Genomic DNA, 26,473 nt, shown 5'->3' with positions numbered 1-26,473 from the left:
AGGTAAGTAATTATGGGACAAGGGGAGGGGGACAGTATGGGAGAGAAGTCTATGGGGAGGGGGGGGGATGAAGTCTATGGGGAGGGGGGGGAGATGAAGTCTATGGGGAGGGGGGGAGATGAAGTCTATGGGGAGGGGGGGAGATGAAGTCTATGGGGAGGGGGGGAGATGAAGTCTATGGGGAGGGGGGGAGATGAAGTCTATGGGGAGGGGGGGAGATGAAGTCTATGGGGAGGGGGGGAGATGAAGTCTATGGGGAGGGGGGGAGATGAAGTCTATGGGGAGGGGGGGAGATGAAGTCTATGGGGAGGGGGGGAGATGAAGTCTATGGGGAGGGGGGGAGATGAAGTCTATGGGGAGGGGGGGAGATGAAGTCTATGGGGAGGGGGGGAGATGAAGTCTATGGGGAGGGGGGGAGATGAAGTCTATGGGGAGGGGGGGAGATGAAGTCTATGGGGAGGGGGGGAGATGAAGTCTATGGGGAGGGGGGGAGATGAAGTCTATGGGGAGGGGGGGAGATGAAGTCTATGGGGAGGGGGGGAGATGAAGTCTATGGGGAGGGGGGGAGATGAAGTCTATGGGGAGGGGGGGGAGATGAAGTCTATGGGGAGGGGGGGGAGATGAAGTCTATGGGGAGGGGGGGGAGATGAAGTCTATGGGGAGGGGGGGAGATGAAGTCTATGGGGAGGGGGGGAGATGAAGTCTATGGGGAGGGGGGGAGATGAAGTCTATGGGGAGGGGGGGAGATGAAGTCTATGGGGAGGGGGGAGATGAAGTCTATGGGGAGGGGGGAGATGAAGTCTATGGGGAGGGGGGGAGATGAAGTCTATGGGGAGGGGGTGGATGAAGTCTATGGGGAGGGGGTGGATGAAGTCTATGGGGAGGGGGGGAGTGAAGACAATGGGAGAGAGGAGAAGACTATGGGAGGGGGGGACACTATGGGACAGGGGAGAAAAAAAATATTCTGTACAAAAACTGTCCCATAGTAAGAAACACTATGGGACAGTTTGTTCAGAATATTTTTTTTCTGGGTTTCTTCCTCTAAAAACTAGGTGCGTCTTATGGTGAGGTGCGTCTTATGGAGCCAAAAATACAGTATATATATATATATATATATATATATATATATATATATATATATTTATTTTATTTTTAAACATGTTTAATAATTCTTTTTATTACTTCCCACCAGCAGGGGGACTGTCTAATATTTTAGACAGTCCCCCTGCTAGCAGATCCACAGCCAGCTATAGGGGGCCATGTGATCGCTCTTTGAGAGCGATCACATGGCCCCCAGGGGCCTGATTTGCCGTGGGGGGGCTGCCTGGGCTGTGAGGTAGTCCTCCCGAAGCGGAGCGCCGGGAAGGTAAGTATCCCGGGCGCTCCAGGGTTCAAAGCCGTTACGGCGTTCTATGCCGTCGCAACGGCTTTAAAGCCCACTTAAAGCGTGACGGCATAGAACGTCGTAACGGCGGGAAGGGGTTAATTGCCATTTTAACCTGCGTGTGTCTGTAAGGCCAAACATTCAAGGGTATGTAAACGTTTGGGTGATTTCTGCCATCATTATAATTTAAAAAGGAGCCAAACAACTATATATAATAATTGGCTTCATATGATCACTATCCTTTAAAACTATATAAATACCAATAATAATAATAATAACAACAACAACAACATGCTACATAGTTATACCATCTGAAAAGAGGCTTGTGTCTTATTGATTGATCCGAAAGAAGGCAAAAAAAATCAAAAAAAAAAATCCAGTTTCAAGCACTTTCCAATTTTGCAACAAAATAGAAAGAAAATCCTTCTTGACCCCAAAATGGCAGTCAGATCTCTCCTTGGATCAAAAAGCAGTTACCCCAGATATGAAAAATTGCATCACTGAATATTTTGTTTTTGCAAGTATTCAGCCAGTTGCTGTTTATACTAGGGATCGCCTGATATTGATTTTTTTTAGAGCAGATACCAATACCGATAATCTATAAACGTTTAGGACGATAGCCGATAACGATATTCTGTACATTTACCATTTTTAAAAAAGAAATAATTTCTATACAAATCTACGGTTTACTTATTTATTTTTTATTAAGTGGTATATGCACAAAATATACATGCCAGTCAGATTTTTTTGTTTAAGAATATTTAGTGTTCCTCTCCCTTCCCTGTCCCTTAGTGTACCTCTCCCCTTCCCTCCCTTCCCTGTCCCTTAGCGTTCATCTCCCCTCCCTGTCCTATAGTGTGTCCCCTCTCTCCCCCCCCCCCACATTAGTCCTCTCCCCTCCCCTCCCAGTCCCTTAGTGCTCCTCTCACCTCCCTCCCTCCCTGTCCCTTAGTGCTCCTCTCACCTCCCTCCCTCCCTCCCTGTCCCTTAGTGCTCCTCTCACCTCCCTCCCTGTCCTATAGTGTGTCCCCATCTCTCCCCCATGTTAGTGGTTCTCTTCCCTCCCTGGTGTGCCTCATTATCTCTCTGTATCAGGCAGAGTGCAGCGGACCATGGTACATGAGCTTCAGTTTCCTGTTCCCAGCCAGACTGACAGGAAGGGCTCTCTCAGTGAGCACTTTGTCAGTCCGGCCGGGTAAAGGAAACTGAAGCTTCTGTACCAGGGTCCGCTCTGCTCCACTCAACCAGCGCTGTGTGCTTCCTTCCTGCCGGTCATTCGATTATTGCACCCTCAGAGCCGGTGCGCCCTAAGCCCTTATGGACGCGCCGGCCTCTTCAGGCAGAGAATTCCTTATTGTTCTTACTATAAAAAAAGTTTTAATACAAATCTACTTTAAAAAGTTTTTGTTTTTCAATTGTTCATTACATCATTCCTGAACCTATTGACTCATATAAATTAGGCTTTGCATTTTGTCTGGACCAACCAGGCCCCCAAATAGCTTGCCAAGTTATGTAAATGTTCATATACTTTTACAATCCATAAGTCTCCATAAACCCTAAACTCCTTTAATTACCTTCCTGGCTGTGCTTCTGTTGCACTAGGTTTCTATAATAAGAAACGCCACAGTAGAAACTCTGAGGCAGTAGTGTTTTGACTAAAGACTTATTTGCATCCCTTAATATACCTTGCAAAGCAGGCAAAGGAAAAAAGTAAAGCAGACTGTACAAAAATCATTTATATCACAGGCTCAAAAAGACAATAATGCTACATTCCTAGACAAATATGAAAAAACTTAATACAGGTTTCATTTTAACCCCTTAAGGACCAAACTTCTGGAATAAAAGGGAATCATGACATGTCACACATGTCATGTGTCCTTAAGGGGTTAAAGAGCTCATGAGATGAATATTTAGAAAGCCTCACAGAGACAGGACAGATGTCCCAAAGAGGAACTCACTTGTCACATATTCACTTGGCTGGTAGGACATCATGCTGCCAGTCATGTTTTGTAGATAGCTCCTTAGTTCGATATCCTTATTAAGGATAATAGCTTCCTAATTTGCTATCCTTATATACGGCAATCCTACATAAGAATACCAAATTACGGAATTGTCTATTCAACAGCTCAAATATCAAAATTAAGAAAAGCACTTTCTTTAATGTTAAACCTTGGATAACTCCCTAATTTGCTATCCTTATGTGGGATTGCCATGTATAAGGATACCAAGTTAAAAGTATATCTATTAAACTGTTGAAGGTTCATAATTAAGGAAAAGGGCTTTTCTTAATTTTGATCTGTCAACTGTTTAGTAGATAGCTCCCTAATTCAATATCTTTATATAATGCAATCCCAGATGCAGATATCAAATTGTAGATGATGCTAGCTTTAGTGTACAAATAATAGATATCCTTATAGATTTAAAATGTGATGTTTAATGAATAAGAACACCCTGCCAAAAAAAAAAAAAAAAAAGCGAACCTTCCACAGGGTTATTTTGGGCTCCTACACCCATAATGTGGGGGAAAAGATGTAAATCACCACAAAATTCTGGAGAATAGGTAATGAAATTACCAAGATGTTTTCTGTTCTTGCAAACAGTATGCCACAATGGAGGTAAAGTGCATATTTTGGAAAGAAAATAAAACAATGTGAACAACACTCTATGCCCAACAAACGGCAACACCAGTGAAGGGACTTATACGATTCCCGCCGGAACTATTTTAAGTCTTTACCAAAAACGGGTCTAATGAAGACGGACATATAAAATAGAAAGTCTGATATCATTGGTGTGAATGAAACGCATTACGCGGATTTGGAACGCACGCATCATTGAGGGACGGACGAAGCGTAATAACACGGGTTACAATGGAAACCGGAAGATCAAGGATTGGAACGCATAACGAAGAACAGCAGAGTAGGATAACCGCTCCCTCTGGGATTGGCTTACGGCCCCCAGAGGGAGCGTTTAAACAGGATATTTAAACTGTTTGCTTATACTGTGAAAATTTGTGATCGACGACTGCACATTGATTTGAAGAAGTCCTTGCAAATGGAAGAAACGCGTAGGGCAATTATTTAACCAACTACTTTTTATGGTTTTAAAGTTGCGGTTGTATATATTGGTCAGCTGCTCCAACCCCCTGACAATCTTTCTATTTTAGTTTTCTTTTTTATTGTCGATATTGATGTGTGCTCTAGATTTTGGAAATACCCTAAAAGATAATACCACAGGTTTGCGTGCTGAGGGTAGGGGAGAATGATGCAAGAGGTAGATATATTTATCTGCCATCTTCTTTCTTCATCCGCAGGAGACCGACTCACTGCTGTACGCCAACGCATGCTTGAGAATACAACACAGAGGTCTAATCAGGATAATCCTGTGACACCATGGGATTCTCTACAGACCAGTTTGCCCAAATGTGCAAAAAGATGGTGCTTTCCCACAGTTCTCACTGTTTTCCATGAGAAGCATACAGTGGTATTGGACACATCATAAAGGATGAGGACTTCAAAAGGTGGAGGAGACGACCCAGAACTGGGTTTGAAATAAAAAATGTTATACATTTTCTTAGTTACATTTTTAAAAGGTGGCCTAAACCTAAAAAGAGTAAAGAACACTAAAATTATTAATAAAAAATACGTATTTTACCAGAATGTTCCTTTAAGTGGCCCCTCTCTTTATAAACAAGAGATGCTTTTAGCCACAAAGCTATACTAAAAAAAAATGTTTTTAAAAATAAGAGCGCTATGATTGTAAAAGTACTCATTCAATGGAGAAAGAGAGAGTGAAAGAGAACAGGCTGCTCTCTAGGAGTCCCATTGTTACATAGTTACAAGGAGCTAGCAGCTGATAACACTGACCAGAACCAGATAGCAAAGGAAATATTATGACAGATGTGTTGGAAGCAACTATATACAAACCTGCACTTTTTAATGATATAGGCTCTTACTTCCTCAAATACAGATCTGTGTATTATTACCACAAGTGTGTGTTTTAAATCCAGACTGACTTTGTTTCACTTTTATCTAGGGTCATGACTCATGCATTAGATTAGATTGGTGGATAAAACAGGCCACAGGGCTCTGGTAATCAACAGATAGCTCTTCTGTCATGGAATTACCATCCCATTGACAGTCTGCAACCAATGTCTGTGGCTGGTTGGGCCTCACAGGAGTTGTAGATTCACAACAAATTTCAAGCATTATATTTGACTATTTACAGATACCATGGTCTACAAGTTGAAACAGAATTTAACATTCCCCTATTATCAAATACACTTTGGTAAGCTGGACAAAGAACACCAAGAGGTGACATGCCTATTTAAAAACCTGTGGGGATGGAGGGATGGATGGTTATCCATTAGTTAGTTTATACAGAGTTTATATAACGTTCGCCTGATGGAATGGTTAGATACTCGTTACACATTTGTGTATGTGCTAATATTTTAAAATAATTAAAAAATAAATAGCTTATGCTGAAACCACAAATGAATTACATTCTTAGTGCTGCCCAAAACTCCAGACAACCTCACCAGCCATCACACTCACACACACACATTATGTGCAACACGCACGACATACAGTGAGCACGCACACTACACACACACACATTATGACAAAGTAAGGGGGGCAGAGGGTGAAGTTTTCTAAATAATTCTAAGCAGCAAAGTTAGAAAACATTTCCAGATTAGTTATTTATGGCTCTGTTTTTCCATTTGGGTTTAATTTGTGTAAATGCAGTGCTTAGCAAATAGACCTGCCAATGACCAGGGATCTAGGCAGCTGTCCCCAACATTTGTCATTTAAATAATTTTGTGTGAGGACAAGTAGATTGGCTACTGCTTTAGTCCCTTGGACAAGCAGATAACATATATTATATATTCATACATGTGGTGCATAACTTAAAAACCACACAAAGATATTCTGGGGAAAATCAGCTGGATGTGGATAACTAAAACATATCATGTATTTGCTCCCAGCTCACCCACTACAGTCTATAATGAATACTGCAGCAAAGCGTGTCTTCCTGTCCTCCCACACCTCCCTCCCATTAGTCTTTGCATTAGTCTTTGCATTGGCTTCCCATAAAATACAGGGCTTAATTTAACATTCTGGTCCTCACTTGCAAATCTCTTCGTAACATTTCTCCTGTCTACCTTTCCTCACAAATACAAAAGTATTTACCATTTAGACCCATACACTGTGCCGAAGACCTTCGTCTGTTCAAACTCACACCTCTGACTCTCACCTTCAAGACTTCTTCAGGGCTGCACTCATCCTTTGGAATTCCCTTCCCTGCTCCATTAGTCTTTCAGCCGTCTTTGTTAATTCATTCAAAATAAATAATAATTGAAAACTCACTTCAAGAAGGCATATCAATTAAACTGTTAACAGTTTTCCCTCCCCCACTACACCCGCTTCTCTCAACTGCATTATCAAAACAAAACAAACAAAACAAAAAAACAACTACTTTTCCGATACATTAAATACATTATACCCTAACTGCATGCAATTTTACCCCACTCCACTTATTATTATTGGTATTTATATAGCGCCAGCTTATTCCGCAGCGCTTTACAATTAGAGGGGAATTTACCAAATGAGACAATAACAAAATGTAACAGGAACAATAGGTAGAGAAACGAGAAAGCAGTTCTGTCCCTGAGTTGTGTCAGAAAAAAACGAAAATAAGTTAATTCAATAAATTGATCCTTTATTAATTTAAATCTAAACACACACACTGATAATGACAAAATCAGTGGTCATCGCTGCCCCAGTAATGGATAACTGCGGCAGAAACAGATGACTCAAACTTAATAATACTAAGTGAGGAATATATACAGACGGGAAGTGAAAAGGACAAAAAATATATATATACAAAAACACAAGACAGGGGCACAAATCAACGAAGGCGGTGAGGTAGATAACTCCCTAAAGGAGGTGGCTGTATGCACTATACGGTATGTTTAAACCAAAAAGTCACAAAAATGGCTAGTTATAGGTTTCCTTGTGTTAATTATGGTATCAACACCTTAACACCATGAGATACCAAAAGATCCGATAATAATAATCTGTGCGGTACAGAAATTAGAGTGGCTGGTTACTCCAGTGTATCGGTGCCGTCTAGTTGTATCTACGGCACACCAGAGGGTAGACACTGTAATCTGTACCGTATACTTGCTCCAATGGAAACAATGTGTATACAGGGTATCGGTGCTAATCTCACGGTATCAAATGGGGGTTCCACACATAGGTCCGATAGGTACAGACCACCAAAGTAATGCCCCTGGGGAGATGGGGCTGTAGTGGTCTGCTGTTTGGTAACAGAGGAGTATGTGTGGAGACCGTTATCAGAGTCCGTGCCCCTAAAAGCATATAATCATTAACCAGTCTAGTCAGAGCCTAGTGAAATCTCGCTGGTTGAGATGAGATGTCTAGATAGCACAATAGTAATATCAAAAATATTGTGCCCCTTAGTTAGCACACCATGAGATAGTGGGTATAGATCCTAAACTGTGCCTTCAAGGGCACCTGTGTCTAGTAAATCAATGTCTCAGATAACTATCTGTGTGAGAAACAAACGTACCCTAATCTGTGCCTTCAAGGGCACCTATCGGTATTGCTAACAGTACTAGGCTAGTCCAACAGGTCAGTCATGAGATACGAGCACAGTGTAAATTAGGGAAATAAACCGATGTCGTGAGAGCCTAAGGAGATACAGGAGTATAGGCTCGTATTTCCCAAAAAGAGGGCCAAAGTAGGTACTAAAACCTTCAAAATGAATGATAGGAGAGGTGGGCCCTATATGGGGCCCATATAGGGCCCACCTCTCCTATCAGGAACAATAGGTAGTTGAGGACCCTGCTCAAACGAGCTTACAGTCTAGAGGAGGTGGGGTATAAAAGCACAATAGGAAGGGTATTGAGAGAGACAGCAAATAGATATGGTGGGAAAGTAGCAGGACTGGAGGAGAGTGTGGAGTGTGGCCCCTTAGGAAAGAACGAGAATATTTTTGAGAGCTGGAAGTTACTCTTGGAGGCCATAAGCAATCCTGAAAAGATGGGTTTTGAGGGACTTCTTAAAGAATTGAAGACTAGGGGAGAGTCTGACAGGGGTAGGCAGACTGTTCCAAAAGGAAAGGAGCTGCCCGTGAGAAGTTTTGCATGTGTGAATTTGCAGTAAGGGTGCGAGCAGCATACAGGAGAAGGTCACCAGTAGAGCGGAGAGACCGGGAGGGGGCAGACCTATGAATCAGTGAAGAAATGTAAGAGGGGCTAGAGTTGGTTAGAGCTTTATGGAGAAAGGTTTTTATTTTTTAAATTGACATCTGTAGGGTACACGAAGCCAGTGTAAGTATCGACAGAGGGGTGAGGTGTGAGATGAGCGACAGGAGAGAAAGATCAGCCTGGCAGCAGCATTCATCACAAATTGTAGGGCGGGCAGTACGGCTTCTGGGGAGACCAATTAGAAGAGAATTACAGTAATCCATGTGAGAGATTACTAGTGCATGAACAAGCTCATTGCCAGCAGTTTGCTTAAGAAAGGGGCGTATGCGGGCAACGTTTTTAAGCTGGAATCGACAGGTTTTAGCAACAAACTAGATATGAGGCGTAAAGGTAAGACCAGGATAAAAAAAATGACACCAAGACAGCGACCCCAAAGGATGGGGTGAGGCAGGTACCGTCAACCTGCAAAGAGAGTGGAGGAGGAGGATCAATGTTATGAGGAGGCAACATAAGAAATTCAGTTTTAGAGAGATTGAGTTTCAGAAAGCAGGAGGAGGACATTTAATCAGAGATAGAAGAAAGGCAATTGGTGACACGTTGTAGGACAGCAGGGGAGAGGTCAGGGGAGGATAGATATATCTGGGTGTCGTCAGCGTACAGGTGGTAGTGGAATCCAAATGAATTAATGAGTTTGCCAAGAGAGACAGTATAGAGAGAGAACAAAAGGGGACCAAGAACTGAACCTTGAGGGACTCCGACTGAGACAGGATGAGGAGAGGAGGTGTCGTTGGAAAGAGAGACACAAAGAGTTTGGAGAAAGAGGCCATGATCAAGAGTGTCAAAGGCAGTCAAGAAGAATTAGTATGGAGTAGTGGCCTTTGGATTTAGCTGCAAATAGATCACAGTCTCTGTGGAGTGGAGGGACGGAATCCAGACTGAAGAGGGTCAAGGAGAGAGTTGGAATTGAAGAAGCAAGTCAGACTGGTAAAGACAAGGCTTTCCAAAAGCTTTAAGGAGAAAGGAAATCGGGGATATGGGACGATAGTTGGAAGGGGAGGTAGGGTCAAGAGCCAGCTTTTTGAAGACAGGTACAACAGTAGCATGTTTAAGGGGAGCTGGGACAACACCAGAAGAAAGAGAGCAGTTGAAGATGTGCGTTAACAACTGCACCAGACAAGGGGCGAGAGATCTGATGAGGTGGGACAGGATGGGATCAAGCGGACACGTGGTGAGACGAGAGGAAAGGAGAAGCACAGCCACCTCCTGTTCAGTAGCTGCAGAGAAGTCTTGCAGGGTATGGATGGTATAGTCCAAGTGAGGTTGAGATAGAGAGGGGAGAAGGGGGGGGAATTCATTCCTTAACTGTTTAATCTTGTCAGTAAAGTAACATGCAAAGCTATCAGCTGAAAGATTAGTTTGTGGGGTGGCCAAAGCAGGGCAAAGAAGGGAGTTAAAAGTATTAAAGAGATGACTAGGATTGCTGGAGCATGAACTAATGAGAGAGGAAAAGTAGGACTGTTTTGCAAGGGTGAAGGCTGCCCTGTATGAATGGAAGACAAATTTATAGTGTAGAAAGTCTGACAAGGTGCAGACTACCTCCAGCAGTGGTCAGCTGAACTGGAGCATCTCTACAGGTAGCGGGTTAACTTAGTGTGCCACGGATGGAGGCGCGCCCTCCTTGAGGTGTGTGCTTGGAGCGGGGATGCAGCATTTAGGGCAGAGGTGAGGGTAGCGTTATATGAGGAGATAGCCAGAGAGGGACAGGAGAGGGTAGGGATGGATGAGAGTTCAAAATGGATATCAGTCGAAGAGCTGCTGGAGATCAAGAGAATTTAAATTCCTCCTGAGTGGAGGGGGATTAGGTTGAGGATATTGGGTGAGGGGGCACTCAAGAACTAATGATAGGAGGTGGTAGTCTGATAGAGGAAATGGAGTATTACAGAGATTGGAGACTGAGCATGCATTTGAAAAAAATAAGATCTAGGGTATTGCCTACATGTGTGGTAGAATTAGCCCATTGCGATAGCCCAAAGGAGGAGGTGATTCAAATATGTTTTAAGGCTAGTGAGAACAAGGGTGGGTTAATGTCAATGTCAATGTTGAAATCCCTAAGAATTAGGGATGGGATATTGCTTGAAAGGACGTAAGGAAGCCAGGCAGCAAAATGGACAAGGAAGAGACGAGGAGAACCAGGGGGGGGCGATAAATAACTGCAATGTTTGCAGATTTGGGTTTGAATATACAAATTGAATGAATTTCAAAGGAGGAGAGGGAAAGGGGGGTGGGTAGAGGTTTGAAGGAGCAGTGGGGTGAAAGCAGGAACCCTACACTGCCACCTTTACTGTCGGACTGTCTTGCGTTGTGCGTAAACTGTAGACCACCATAGGATAATGAGGCAGGGTCCTGTGTCAGAAGTAGAGAGCCAAGTTTCAGTTAAAGCAAGTTTAGGGAGCGTGATATGAAGAATTCATGGATAGAAGAACGTGCATTCCAGAGGGCAGAATGGAAGGAGGGTTTAGATGGAGAGTTACATGGGATGGATTGACACAAGGTAGGTAGGTAGGTAGGTAGAGGTGGGACCAGGGTTTGGAGAGACATCGCCAGTTGCCAGGAGTAGAATCATAGAAAGTAAGAGAAGGTGGGAGTAAGATTTAAATGTTTTGGTTGGATGCTTGTATTTTGAGGATTTACAAGGAGTTGGAGGAGAAATGGTGGATAGGTATGGTATAGTGTATGGGATGAACAGAGAGAGAGGAGGGAAGTAAACCAGGAGCAATGAAGATGGTGTCAGTAGGAACAGGTAAGCAGAAAGATAGAGTGATTTTAGTATTGAGAGAAGTGAGGGTGAAAATGTTCCAGAGATGCTACCTCAGCATAAGGCTTTTGAGCTGCAAGACTTGCTAGCTGTGAGCAATCTTTTTGAAAGTTTGAAAGTCTGGGTTTAGATAAAAAAAAAAAAAAAAACACATCAATTATGAGAGAGACATGCAGATATTGGGTGCTAGGTCCCTCTAGTTTTAACCCTGCAGCTGAAAACATAGCCTATAAACTACTATGTTTACACTGAGGTTTAATCCAGCCTCTAATGGCTGTCTCAATGACTGCCACTAGAGGCAGCTTCCGCGATTCTCGGCGTCAGCAGGAGGAGGAGAGTTGCCCGGCGCTGGAGAAAGGTAAGTGGCTGAAGGGGTTTTAACCCTTTCAGCCCAGCGGGAGGGGGGCCCTCAGGGTGAGGGGGCAACCTAATGGCCCTATAGTGCCAGGAAAACTAGTTTGTTTTCCTGGCACTATAGTGGTCCTTTAACCCCTTAAGGACACATGTCATGATTCCCTTTTATTCCAGAAGTTTGGTCCTTAAGGGGTTAAGGGAAGAAAGCAGAGGAGAGGACATTTGAGATTTAAAGATAGGAGGGCATGGTAAAGATCAGATAGGTGAAAGTAATAAAAGTTGAACATAAATTGACAGGACTATGAGTGCAATAAGCAACACTAACAAAAACTATTTAAGTTATCAATTAAGCAGATAAACTATAGGGGAGGGAGGCAAATAGGAAAGCAAAAGTAAATTCAATAAACAGAACTAAAACTTAGAATATAAGTTCTAATGAACAGGGCCCTCAGCGCCTTCTGTTCTTGTACGTCCAACTCATGTTGCTGCAGCTACTTGTTTTGTTAGTCCGCCTACTATACAGAGGTGCAGAATTTGTTAACGCTTTAAACTAGGACAAGCAATGTTTTGTTTTGGGGGTTTTTAAGCAGAAATCGCAATTGCAAAAAAACATAAATAAGCCTGCCAATGTTTCCATCAAATAAAACTACACGTCTTTGTGCAAGCCTAGCGCGCACCCATTTCCCGGACAGGCACACTTGGTATTACACATGAGAATTTATAGTATAAAATGAATAAAGTGTACCCAAAATAAAGTGAAAAATCAAGCAGTTTCAGGAGCCATGTCCTTGTCTTTGCTTCTATATTCTGTAAATGTTACTGATCAATCACTAAAGCTACAGCAGGCAACAAATGGTAGTTTTATTTAAAATCTATATTCTGAAAAACAAGTCAGTCTAACAAAAAAACAAGCGACTGATGACTAAGAATTTGATTCATGCCATTATTTGCAAGCAGTAGTTCCTTAGTGGATGGAATAGGTTTGTTTTTTTTCCCCCAATTCAGTTATTTTGGCCTACATTTTTTAAGTTTGCTTGGTTATTGTTCCATTGCATGTTACAGTTTAGTGAAAAAAAAAAAACCTGTTGCATTTCACAGTTTAGTGAAAAAAACCCTGTGTATTTTCTTTTTTTTTTTTTTTACAAAAAACTTCCTGTCTCTAAATTTCTATGGTGATGATACCCTACCATGCGCAACATGTTTCTAGTGGTACATGTTGACATGATACAGTTTGCAAACAAAAATTAACATAAGTTTTAAAATAAATGGACATTCTAAGACTCCAGGCACCCAGACCACTTCTGCCCATTGGAGTGGTCTGGGTGCCAGCTCCCACTACCCTTAACCCTGCAAGTGTTATTATTGCAGTTTTTATAAACTGCAATAATTACCTTGCAGGGTTAAGTCCTCACCTAGTGGCTGTCTATCAGACAGCCACTAGAGGGACCTCTGTGTTCTTAGAACATGAAAACGGTTTTAAACTACGCTGGACGTCCTCACGCTATACAGGGGGACCACCAGCATCACCGGTATCCCTATAGGAAAGCATTGAATAATGCTTTCCTATGGGGAGGTCTAATGCGCTTGCGCAGTCATTGGAGCCATTCTTTTAATTTGGGCAGTGGAGTGTCCCTTTAGGGTTCCATCTATTCATTTTTTATTTTTTTTTCTCAAACTAGTTTCTAGCTTTCCAAGCTGAATACATGGCAGAAATAGGCTCGTAAGCCTTCTACTGTACATCCTTTTCTTATACACCCTAAGTTATCAGATCTAACTTGAAAGTGATGGCACTCCAATGCATGGAGTATATTAAAAGGACACTATAGTCACCAAAACAACTACAGCTTACATATCAATGTAAATGTGGTCTTTTCATAGAAAAGTGTTTACATTACTGCTTAGTAACATCTCTAGTTGCAGTCACTCAGACAGCCATTAGAGGTGCTTCCTGGGCCAGTGCTGTACAATATGCAGCACCAACATCCAGTGTCTCTATGCTCTGAACATTCAATGCATCTCTGTAAAAAGACACTGATTGGCCAGCACAGTGTTATGTCACGCATGCGAAACAGCCTCCCAATGCTTTCCAATGGGAAAATTGACGATCTCAGGCAAGGAGGAGGATCAGCGGCAGAGCCAGTACCAAAAAACGTGAGTAAGCTCCCCTTTTACATTGCTTACAGGGAGGCCAGGGGGGCTATGCAGTGATAGTACATGTTTGTATCCCCATCACTATACTGTTCCTTTAACCTCTTTAGGTTAAACAATATGACACCATATTATTATTATTATGTTATTTATATAGCGCCATCAAATTCTGCAGCGCTTTACAGTGGGTGGTCCTACTTACATGGAACATACAATGTATGGGCTTGGTCAATGGAGACTGATAGAATTGTGAAGTGTAACATCTTATATCTCTGCAGCCTCCATCAGTATGATCTATAGTATCCAATGGAAAGAAAATATCACAGGCATCTGTGCATGTCTAGGAAACACAGGGTTGTTGTTTTTTTCATGCAACTCCAATTCCACCTTGGATAATAAGCGCATGTTTTGAACATCATGAGCACAGTTTCTTGTCTTACTGCACTCACTGCAAAAATCTCTCTCTCTATCACACATACATATCATAGTCTGACATCTTGACCAGTCCCATATACAGTACTGCTGTCCACTGGGCCATTCAATGTCTGAAGAACATTGAGACTATGGGCCACAAGCGCAGGCACAAATCCACATACAGCTGGGCTATCAGTACTGTGTAAACACATCTCAATGCACCTTCTGCTATTTTAATAGAGGCTAGCCCACAAACTCTTTACGCCATGGACCTCGTTGCCATTTGTCTGAGCCACTTGCCAGTCCTCTTATAAAAATCAGTTCTAAAAATTATCATGTTTGCAAATTCATTTACAGTAGTGTGCTCTGCTTAAACTAATATGTAATGTACCTCTGTCATCCAATCGTACACAATTATAAAATCAATGGGAGAGCTGTGCATAGTAGTTCAGCTGTTGCAAGCAGATTCCTTCAAAAATAAAAAATGAGTATATTTACCCAAAAAGTAGTAAAACAGCTTCAATTCGCTTTGAATAAATTGTCATGTTTTTTCTTCAATTACACTTTGCTTTACAAGCATGTGAGCCTACACATCACTTTGGAGATTCAAAATGTTAGTGAAATTACTACCAGAGCTTACATAAGCAAGAGCACCACAGGGGGCAATGCATGTACAAATATATGCTGAAAGAAGGAACTAGCATGTGATACAACCATAGAAACCATGAAAAGGTATAGATCATGGGCTAGACAACTTAAAATGTGCTTGATTACCCATTCTTCATTTGTTATTTAAGATAAAATAGGTTAGCTTGGAGGCAAAATGTAATGGGGGCATTTGATAGAAACATTTAAATAAAAAGATATAAATTTATATCAACACACTAAAATTGGAGACTATATTTAAAAGAAGGAAAACTACCACAACAAGAGGACATAGTCTTAAATTAGAGGGACAAAGGTTTAAACATAATTTCAGGAAGTATTACTTTACTGAGAGGATAGTGGATGCATGGAATAGCCTTCCAGCTGAAGTGGTAGAGGTTAACACAGTAAGGGAGTTTAAGCATGCGTGGGATAGGCATAAGGCTATAAGTAAATCTAATGAAAGTATTTAGAAAATTGGGCAGACTGGTTCTTATCTGCCGAAAATCTGTGTTTCAAAACACTTTTGCTACTGTAAACTATCATTTAGACAAGTGTCCTACTAATCATTATGTGTTTCAACAAATACTGACCCAAAGACAATTGCATAAGGACATATTTTGGATCATTACCCAGGAGTTAAATACTGTACTAGACTTAAGCTTTCAAGATGACCCAGTTTATAATATCGTCTGGTGGGATTTGTAAACATTGCAGTAGTACTCCCAGTACTGTACAGTTTCAAGTACAAATTAATGATGATTCCTGTACTATGTGAAGCAATATCCAATAATAGTTTTGACTGGGGCTGGGACAACAAACGTGTGTGTCTAGGGGCTGTAGTGTATATGCATAGGGGCCAGTGAGAGTGTGTGTTTAAGGCAGGGGTTCCCAAAAGGTAGATCTCCAGAGGTTTTAAAACTACAGCTTCCATAATGCTTTGCCATTCTAAAGGCATGCAAAGCATCATGGGAGTTGTAGTTGTACAACATCTGGAGATCTACCTTTTGGGTACCCTTGCTCTAAGGGATGAAATGTGTGTGTATTGGGGCAGTAGTGTTTATGTGTTGGGGATATAGTAGTGTGTATATGGGATTTAGTATGTATGCGACTATACGGTGCGTATTAACACGTGGTACAGTGTGTTATATATATATATATATATATATATAAAATAAATATATCTATATGGGGTGGCATAATGGTTAATGTAATTAAAACTTTACATTTTATACTTTATTTTAATGATTAGGTATATTAAAGCTAAGGATTCCCTCCCTTGTAGAAAAAGGGGCATTTAACTTCCTGTTAGTGTAGCAGGCTGCACCTCTTTTGGGTGCAGACCATCAGTATCTCTTGCAAGTTTCGGCACTTATAAAATTAGAGCATTGCTGCAGTTTACTTTGGCAGAGCTCTGACACCAACTTTTATCTTCACAGACAGCCTTGGCATGTGGCCATTGCGGCCCACCGGGTGAAAGGTGCCCCCTAAACCAAGTGTAGGTAAACAAACTGTTTTAAAATGGGTTCAGCTCAGGAGAGCTAAAGGAACCACTTGATTAGGACCTTCTGGTTCACCAGAAGCCGTGGAGGCAAAGGTGAGGTTTTTATGCCAGGACAGGTCTGAGCAAGCTTAAATGCTTTGGCTACTTATACTGAGGAGAAGCCAGGGCACTTTTGATAACATAGCCATCAGAGCACAATGCAGTGGTTATTTATGGAGCTTGAAGTGTTTCCTTAAGCATGCATTTTCCATGCCAAAACAGTTCTGCTTGTCCTCCCTTTCTATCCCTCCATCCTAACCTGTAGTGTCCAATAATGCAATAGTTGCATAAGTCTTTAGGAAGCACATAATTTTCCTTTTTTCCAGGTGGTTGTAGTTTATCAAATAGAATAAATAAATAAAAAGCTGATGTTTGCTGAAATTTTTAAATCAGTTCCTCTCCCCCCCACGTGCTAATAGACAGGGAGAGTATATTTCTGTTTCTAATCGTTCACTATTTCTGAATGTATCTTTTTAATGCATTATGTATACCAGTTTTCCCCCAATTAGGGTTCGCGATAACAAAATTGGGGTTCCGCCGCAATCTGATGGCTATTATTGATGAACAACGGCCCGGTCGGGTGCCATGGCTTTTTAAGAGCCTGACCGGGCCCCTGCACTATCGGCAGACTGGGAGGAAGTGACAGCATTTCCACCCAGCCTCATTAGAGAAACAGACGCATGGGAGGAATGCAGAGAGTGATCACCAGGCTGGAGGCAGCAGCACACCCACCACATGGAGACAGAGGAGAGGCTGGGAGTGAGCTGCTGCTGCATGCTCACTCCCAACAGCCTCTGAGAGAACCATACCTCCAAGCAAGGCACACTCCTGGACACCAAGGTAAGCTAACAGAAGGGTGGCTGCAAATACAAACATTTCAACATGTATGTGTTTATGTATGTCAGATGTATGTGCCAGTGTGTATGTATCAATGTGTGCATCTGAGTGTATATTCCTGTGTTTGTATCTGTGTGTAAGCATGTATCTGTGTCAGTGTGTGCGTGCTAGTGTATGTATCTGTGCATCAGTGTGTGTGCCAATGTATGTATCTGTGTATCAGTGTGTGCATCGGAGTGTGTGTGTGTATGTGCCAGTGTTTGTGTGTGTGTGTGTGTGTATCTGTATCTGTTTGTCAGTGTTTAAATATGTGTGTCAGGGTGTGTGTGTGTGTGCGCATCTGTGTGTCAAGGTGTGTATATTTGTCTGTGTGTATGTGTCAGTTTGCATATGAATATTTGTGTGTATGTGTCAATGTGTCTATATGTGTGTAAATATGTACGTAGCAGTGTATGTGCACACATCCCAGCAAACACTAACACAACATGCAAACATCCCATTCAAACAAACATTACCCACAAAAAAAAACTAATTCAAACAGCAATACTACTCACAAATGTACATCCATGTTTAAAAGCCAACACTACATCCAAGCACACCCATGTATTAAGAAGCTAAAATTTACATACAAACACGAACTTTACACAAAAAGGCACACCTGCTCCTGTGTATTACAATCTGTTTACTATCTGTAGAAATTAGTGTATGTATAGCAGAAAAAAACAAAAACAATTTGCTATAAAAGACACTGCCAATTAAAAGGATTGCGCAATGGTGCAAAAAAAAAAAATTGGGGGGGGGGCTTCCACAATGTTGCTACACTATGTCATAAGGTTCCATGTGAAAAATGAATTGGGAACCCCTAATCTTTACAAATGTTAAGTACTGATGTCAAGAAGAGAGGCCTGTACAGTTAAAAAGTAAATACAGTATAATTTTAAATATGCAATAAATAAAAACAAGACATATAAGCTTTAAAATGGCTTAGGTTCAACAGTTTGTAGGATATTTTAAGAGCTTGCAGCCGGCCAGCTGTGATGAAACTCATTAATTCCCATAATACTAGTGCAAACCTCCTGCCTATTTCATGTACTAGTTATAAAACATGATACAAATAATTTCAAAAGATGGAAAATGAGCAGCTAATTGGGAAGAGGAGGCCCAGTGCCTGCTGGAAAATATATACTCCACATATGTGACATAACTGATTGCAAGCTACTAATTAAAAAGATTATTCAAATGCTGAACAATTTAATAGTTCATGTAGGCTTTTTAATACTTTCAGATTAATGCAATATGCAGCTAACAAGTATGCCAAGAGATATATATATATATATATATATATATATATATATATATATATATATATATTATCTCCATTCCATTTACAATGTAAGATAAACCCCCCTCACAAAAAAGAAAAACGCTTACAATAAAAAAATTCAAATATAAAGTGCGCTGTGTCTTTAAGACCATTATAGAGTATAAACAAATTCTAAAATTGCATATATTTTAATGTGTGCAATAATATTTTACTAAAGTGCATATGCCTTATGTAATTTTGTTCAAAAAACGGGTGTGCAACATTGCAAAAACAAACATTCAAATATACAATAAAGTGCTGCCGTAATTTGTGCAAAAATGCAGTGTAAAGTGCCACACTTTACTTACATATAAGTATATCCACAAGTTATATTTTAAAATAGTATTAGATGGCTCTAGATTGGAAAAAAACATGAAAGAAAAAAAAAAAAAAAGAGAGAGAGAGAAATAACCACATAGGGCAATATATCGCCATCCCATTTACAATGCAAGATACTTTTTAAAGCTTAGATTAAGTGACAAGTCTATTAAATCACCCATGCAGTTTGGTTATCCAAAGTCTGATTTTATCATAATGTGCCTCGTTTATTATTCATTAACACACAGGGAGGTAAGGGTATTGCTGACTCTGACACTTCTCATCTTTCCTGGAGTGGCAACATAAAAAAAATCATGTCAGCAAAATATGATAAGCTATCTGCTAAGGTCCATAACACTATCCTTGTATTCTAACAGAAGTTAATTTTGCTTTAAGCACATCTGGTACGGTTTATGTAATATTTCCTATACTGATGATATGACCAAGAGAACCATACATAAAATATGATGTACAGAACACTCAAGAGACCATGGCTGACCAACTTTCTTTCCCAACCTTGTTTTGCATATTTTACACAGAAACTAGCACAATCAAAAGTACTCCAAGACATACATTCTCATTAGTGACATGGAAACCATGACAAGGGACCACGGAAGATCATTGAGAAAGACAGCATACTAGTGAATGGTATGTGACATGATTGTAGAAATATTGGATAATAAGAACTGACCATGACAACATCAGAACGTTATACTCAACGTACCTATCTTGAGAAACTAAATGGGAACTACATTAAAATCTAAAATTCGGAGTCAACAATATGTACATAGAACATTTGTAGGACACTGTGTTTTAGGAAAACACATTACATTTTTATGAATACGCTAGTCAGTTTACAAAGAACTTCCTTGTACATTTGCCATCTTTATAAAGTATTCCATCCAGTTCATAAAAAATAATAAAAATAACTAAAAACATATACACTGAAGCAAAATGATCTTCAGGGGAACATCATTCAAAATATGAAAGTCTTCAGTGGAAGCCAGATGACTTCCTCCTGAGGGAACGTTAGGGTTATAGCAAATTCTCTCTGGCAAGAGAGACCATGTGGTTTCTATAAATGTTGAATGTGAGAATATGAAACATCTGCATCAGCAATTGTACACCTTTTGTACCTATTACATGGGAATATATCCAAAACAAATTGTCATTTGTGAGACAGATAGATTCAGTTTTCAAACAGTTTCTTACCTGGGTCTCCTGGGAGCATTACCGCCTAGCCGCCCTTCACACAGTTAGATATCGCTAAAGCAGAATCCACTTGAACAATATCAATTTTGCCTCAAACTCAATGAATTCTGCCATAATACGGACAATATTGATAGTGCTAATTAGGTAGGGGAATTTTCACTTTAGAGATATCGGTGAAATGGAGCTGGAACATGGGCAGATGCGGAGATCAGTTAAATATCAATCCATTTAAAAACTCCTCGATTCATGCTTAACGATTGGAGGACACGACAGGACTCCAGTGGTTAATGCGCCTCATAAATGCACTACAGATAATCTGTATGTTTATATATATATATATATATAATGTGTAATATGTAATGGCAAAATATATATCACGGTAAAACAAGTTAAAAATAAATAAATCTTGCATAGAAATGCATGTCTTTTATTAACAAACCTTGTGGTTAAAGAGCTTTTCGTAATCAGCTTGTATTGGTTAACTTTCAAGTAACTTTCTAATAATAGCATAATAGTGTTTTATGTGAAAGGGCTTCTGAGAGTTGTAGTTTGTATAAAAAGACGTGAACACCCAGCAAGCAGAGTACTCAATCTTTTCTAAAGATGCATTATGGAGCAAAAAGGGCAATGAGCAATAATCAATGTAGGCAGAATCTTTTTTTTTCCCTTTTTAAATTGAGATTTAAAAAAAAAAAAAAAAAAAAAAAAAAACGACAAGTATAACTAGTTGCAACATAAAATGTGTATGTACTCTTGACGTGTCCACATATAAAAAGCTTTATAGTAGGTATCCAATGGTAGATGTTAGTATGCAGCAGGTTCAATTTGTTGGACCTAAATCAGGGATTATATATTCTGATTTATTTATTTTGTATTAGGAACAGAGCTCTAGTGCAGCAGGCACTCATGAGTACACAGTTCCCTTACTATATTTGAAAAGTGACCTGTATTACTGTTACCACATGTCTTACAGTGAAGGGATAACTTCTTATCTTACAGGAGCATCCTTACAGAGCATTTTAAAATAGAAGTATCAAATACACAATTATTTTCCTTCATGCAGCTTTTAAATCCCAGGTGTTCTGTATATAATCCCCTCCACGTGAGGTAGACATGTTTCGACATGCCACCAGGGTAGGCTGGCATATTTTACCAGTCAACACCATCCTCCGAAGAGCTGAAGGTGATTAAAAATTAAACTTTCTATAAATGGAATGTGTATAATGCAAGTTATTTTTATGTTTTTAGGGCATATATTGCAAATATAACTACATTAACCCACTCTATATGTACATGAAGGGGCAGCTTGACGAGGAGTGCTGGGCAGGAACAGGTTTTGACCTCAGTGGAAAAAGGCGTTTTCCTGACACTATAGCATCCTTAGGACCCCCTCCCGCTGGGCTGAAGGGCCACTTACCTTAATCCAGCGCCGGGCTCCCTCAGCGCTGGTGACCTTTCTTCCCCCACCGACGTCAGCACCCGAGTGGAGCGGAATGCGCATGCTCGGCAAGAGCCGCGGGCGCAAACAGTCCAGTTTTCATCCAGCGTCGCAGAAGCGCCACTAGCGGCTGTCAGGAAGACAGCCACTAGAGGTTGGATTAACCCTGTAATGTAAACATAGCAGTTTCTCTGAAACTGCTATGTTTACATCTGAAGGGTTAAAACCTGGGGGACCTGGCACCCAGGCCACTTCATTGAGCTGGTCTGGGTGACTATAGTGTACCTTTAATAGGAACCCCTATGAAAAATATGCAAAGAGAATGTAAAGTAGCAGGAACTATAATAAAGGAACACTCAACAAGGAGTGTTCCTTCATGCCCCGCACATGAATGGGCAGCTTGACAAGGAGCAAAAGGATTAGACCACCACTGAAGGAGGCCATCCTGTTGGGAAGGAACAGGCTTTGGCCTCAATGAAAAATGGGTAATAAATAGGAACTCCTATGAAAAAGATGCAACGAGAATGTAAAGTAGCAGGAACTAAATGATTAAAGAAACACTCTAAACATGATCTTGTGGTTTGGTACATGGAGTGCCCCTGAATAGGCTATGAATAGAATTCTTCTCCAGCATTCTGGAGATATGAAATGTGGAATGGCAGAGAGGAAATCCAGGGTATGGAAACCATGGGGAACTCCTCTCTACAATATGACCACAAAAAAATAAATAATTTAAAAACAAATAAAAATAATTAAACATTAAATGTTCTAGTTACAGCTGAGAAATTAGCCAATAAATTCCAAACCACATCCGCAAAGGTTTCCAAAGAAGGTTAGAAAAACTGAGTTAATTTTCACACTTGTATGGGTGGAGTATAATAAGAGATTATCACAAATGACATATTAGGAATGTTTATCAAAAACTGCACTGGTAAATTTGTAATAGTCAATTACCCAACCTAAGGCACGAAACATTAGAGCTGACAAACTGCAACTTTACTCATCAGACTGTCCCCCACTATATACTCTGGCTAGAGAGTCAAGTTGTAAAGGTTCTTTAAATCATCAAAATAGCCAACTTTGAAAAATTCTAAAACGTTGCCATTTGTTTTTCAAATTTCCAGGCCTGCTTTGTACTTCATAACCATTGACTGTTCAGTCAATAAACTTCAATTTCTTTGTTTATCTTTTGAATGCCAAAAGGGTGTGTAATGCATGATTAAGCATCTCTATTTAACTCCTTCATGCCTTATGGCTCGCCATTCAAAAACTACCAGTACTAAACAGAAGTTTCCCAGCTTCTCTTGCACTTCCTTATGGAAGAGGAATTCAAAAGGTGAAGCTAAGTGCACCTTTGTATTGCCCTTTGCAAAAGCATGAGCTAAAATATAAGAAAAAAAACAACACATGCCTTTGATTTAGGTGTGTGTATTGGTCCTTGAAAGAATAATTTAAACAGTTAATCCAACCACCATTCACCCAAGTGTTTTGAAAAGGCCATGGTGGTAGGAATCTGGATGGGCACATCCAGAGATATTTTAAATTGTGTGCATAAGGGCTAATTGCACCCCAGCACACAGGTTCTGGGCTGCTGATGTCAATTCTGTGCATATTAAAAAAAAAAAAAGTCTGTCATCAAAGCGCACTGCATGCTGCCGACAGATGTGAAGCGCTTTACTCTGTCTGCAAAAGGAAGCTAGCTCTCCCCTCCCACCTCCCTTAATTGTAGACCTCATCTACCTATAACATGCGATTTTTATGTTTTATTTTTTAACATATTCCACAGTGATGTATGATTTATCAAATTAATCAGGGCAAATACAATAAAAAAAATTAAAATAACCGTGCACCCACAGCAAACTTCAAGACAGCTGGATTCACCACTTAAAGGGACATTCCACTGCCCAAATTTGGAAGTCATCTGAATCAAATGAAAACGCGTGCATTTAATAATGCATTTTTTCATCGGGTTTTGATCTAAAAGCAGTTTACAACAGATTTCCCACTGCAACTTAATAAGAAGTCTATGCAAGGCAGGTACTCTGGGCAATTGCTGCCTCTTGAGTTTAGCTCCACTGAGCTAAGCAAAAAGGAAGTAAAAGGACATGTTATCTGATTGAAAGTCAGGAGGTGTAATCAGGTTTATTTATAAAATGTGCCAAGTTTTAAATCTAAAAAAATAAACTAAAAAGACACTCTTCACACGTAAAACACTTTAGGAAGGTGAAGGCTTTAGGAGTCTGGAATGTACCTTTAAATGACCACTTAATCACAAACATGCAGGTTTTAGTTTTTTTTTTGTTTTTTTATAAACAGTAATATTTACATCTACCTATAGTTAGGGTTTCCTATAGGCAGCTTGACAAGGAGCAATGGATTACAGGTTTTGACCTCAAAAGAAAGAGGTTAAATAGGAACCCCCATGAGATTTGAAAGCATTTTCTAGAGAAAAGTGGCATTCAGACATTAAACCTCTCCATAAAATGACTCCACTGAGAAACAGGTACCCACTGTGCTAACTGCTCCGAAATAGATCAACTACTGTTTACAATAAATGACATTTTAGTATTACTCAATTTCACTGTCAGTCATTCGGCACATTCATGCAAGCATTGAAATAAAGGGGAGTTTTGCCTTATTTGCATGAGAAGTGTGTAGAAGACCTCTTTGTACATACAAAACACAAAAAATTGATCCTATTTAGTTTTTGAAGTAAATGACTTTCTACACAGCCCATAAATGGACTGCCCTCCGCAATACCACACCGTTGTAACAAGTTAACGATACATAAAGAAAACCAGTTTGTTCTTCTACACGTGACAGGTAGCACTAATTGTTTGCGATAGCTGAGTGTGCTCAAATGGCAGCAGCTGATTAATATACACGGTCTCATGCAGGGAAGGAAAGAAAAAGTATATGGAAGGCACCACACAGCTGCTCACACCAGGTGCTTCTTCCAAACAACTTAATGTTGGGTTGTTATAGGGAGGTACACAGAGACAGCTGGTCCTCACAATATTTAACTCTACAAGAGAGCAGAAGAAATGAGTTCTAGAAAGCCAGGGTTTTACATATTAGCATTCCCCTCTTTCTTTAGAACAGTCTTATCTCCTCCCACTTCTAGACAGTTCTGGAAACCAGATCCTTCCTGGCTGTGACAGGAGAGGAGACTGTACACATAGACAGGAATCCAAAATCCCTCCTGTGCTGTCAGATGCTGACATGTGAGCAAACATGCGTTTAGATCCACTATTTGTTAAAGAATGGTGTGGCTATACAAGATCTGGCGTTTTAAATAACTAGAAACAGCATCTTTTACTAAAAGAGTCACCTGTACGGTTGCTGATGGCATACACATTTGCAATTTCAAACAATTCATTGCATCTCATAACATTTACAGCCACTGTTTTTCATGGACAACACTTGTTTATTCTGATGGGCACATTAAATGTGAAAGGCACCCTGTAATACACAGCGTTCATATACTGCAGCGAGGAAATTACTTTATATTTAAACATTATATATATTTTGGGTTGACAGATATAACACATTCCCAAACATATGCTATATTTCATAGGAATATTTAACTTTAAAAAAATTATTTTAAAAGGTTGGTTTGTGTAAATATTTTAATATAAAATGATTGGTATTTGTTCATTGATTTTTTTTATTTTATGTAGATTTTAAAATATCTTCCAATAAAAATAAAAAAAAGTTGAAAGGGGAAAAAGGTTAACTAGTCAGTGACTTTATTTGAGAATATTTACTCCACAACTTGTAGCATGTGAATTTTACAAACTACAAGACAACAGGTGATTTACACCTTGGAAATATTGGTGGATATGGCAACCCTGTTAGTATGTGTTATCACAGCTACATTGATAGCCAACCTTTAACACTCCCTAGACATCTTGTAGAATTCATTCCTCATGAGACTTTGCTGACATTACAACAGCTGGAGTACTAAATATTAGCCACCACTGTGCTAGTGGATAGACAGGTCAGTCTAACTGTAGCACAGCTGTTGCTGGTAGTGCAATGTAATTGTCTCAGCACATTATCCACAAGCGAGAACCCAAACAGGGAGCACCCAGTGTGCAACTCTTTGAAAGTGTCTGCATTGTAAGCACGTGTTGCATGGTAAAACCCCTGCCCACGTTTACTAGAAAACCCCTACATTTATAGATTATCAATTCAACTCTCCTCTCTGAGAAACATGAAGAAATACGGAGTTTGCAATGTGCTGTAATGCCAGGGACTCAAAATGCAAGAATAAGCAGTGATGGTTTAACCAGGCACCTCAGATGTTTCTGTATATTCCCCCATGATGCCCAGGCTTAGAGTTACCCAATCATCACGGGATATGTAGTTCAAAAATATCAGGGGTGCAATTAACCTTTAGTGACACAACAGCATCTGAGTGGCAGGGCTGGGGTATGTGAGGTAAGGGGCTAACGCTTGACACCCCCCCTTTGAGCACCACGCATGACATGGCAGCTGGGATGCCCTCCTAGGATGCATGGTTCTGAGGCACCTGCCCCGCCACGCCCTCCTTGTTTGGGGCTCGCGCGCTGTGCCCCCGCCCCCTTGCCAGCACAGCGTTCCAATCAGGTTCCTAATCCCGGGGCAACGTTCGAATCCGAACACTGAGTGTTAGAGCAGTGTCCGTCCATTCCAGAGCTGCCAACAACACGTGTAATCAGCAAGCACCAAACACGGCATGCCCCCTCACAGCCGCCCTATTAACTCCTCCGGAGCCGGTCTATAGGGGGGG

General features: G+C 40.6%; 1 protein-coding gene across 1 annotated transcript in view; it reads right to left on the bottom strand.

Moving 5' to 3' along the window:
- Positions 1–26,473, bottom strand: part of JADE1 (jade family PHD finger 1) — a 120,410-nt gene that overhangs the window by 93,290 nt on the left and 647 nt on the right. The window lies entirely within an intron of this gene.

Source organism: Pelobates fuscus, chromosome 6 (genome assembly GCF_036172605.1).
Source record: "Pelobates fuscus isolate aPelFus1 chromosome 6, aPelFus1.pri, whole genome shotgun sequence".
Classification (NCBI taxonomy): domain Eukaryota; kingdom Metazoa; phylum Chordata; class Amphibia; order Anura; family Pelobatidae; genus Pelobates; species Pelobates fuscus.
This window is presented reverse-complemented; position numbering and strand designations above follow the sequence as displayed.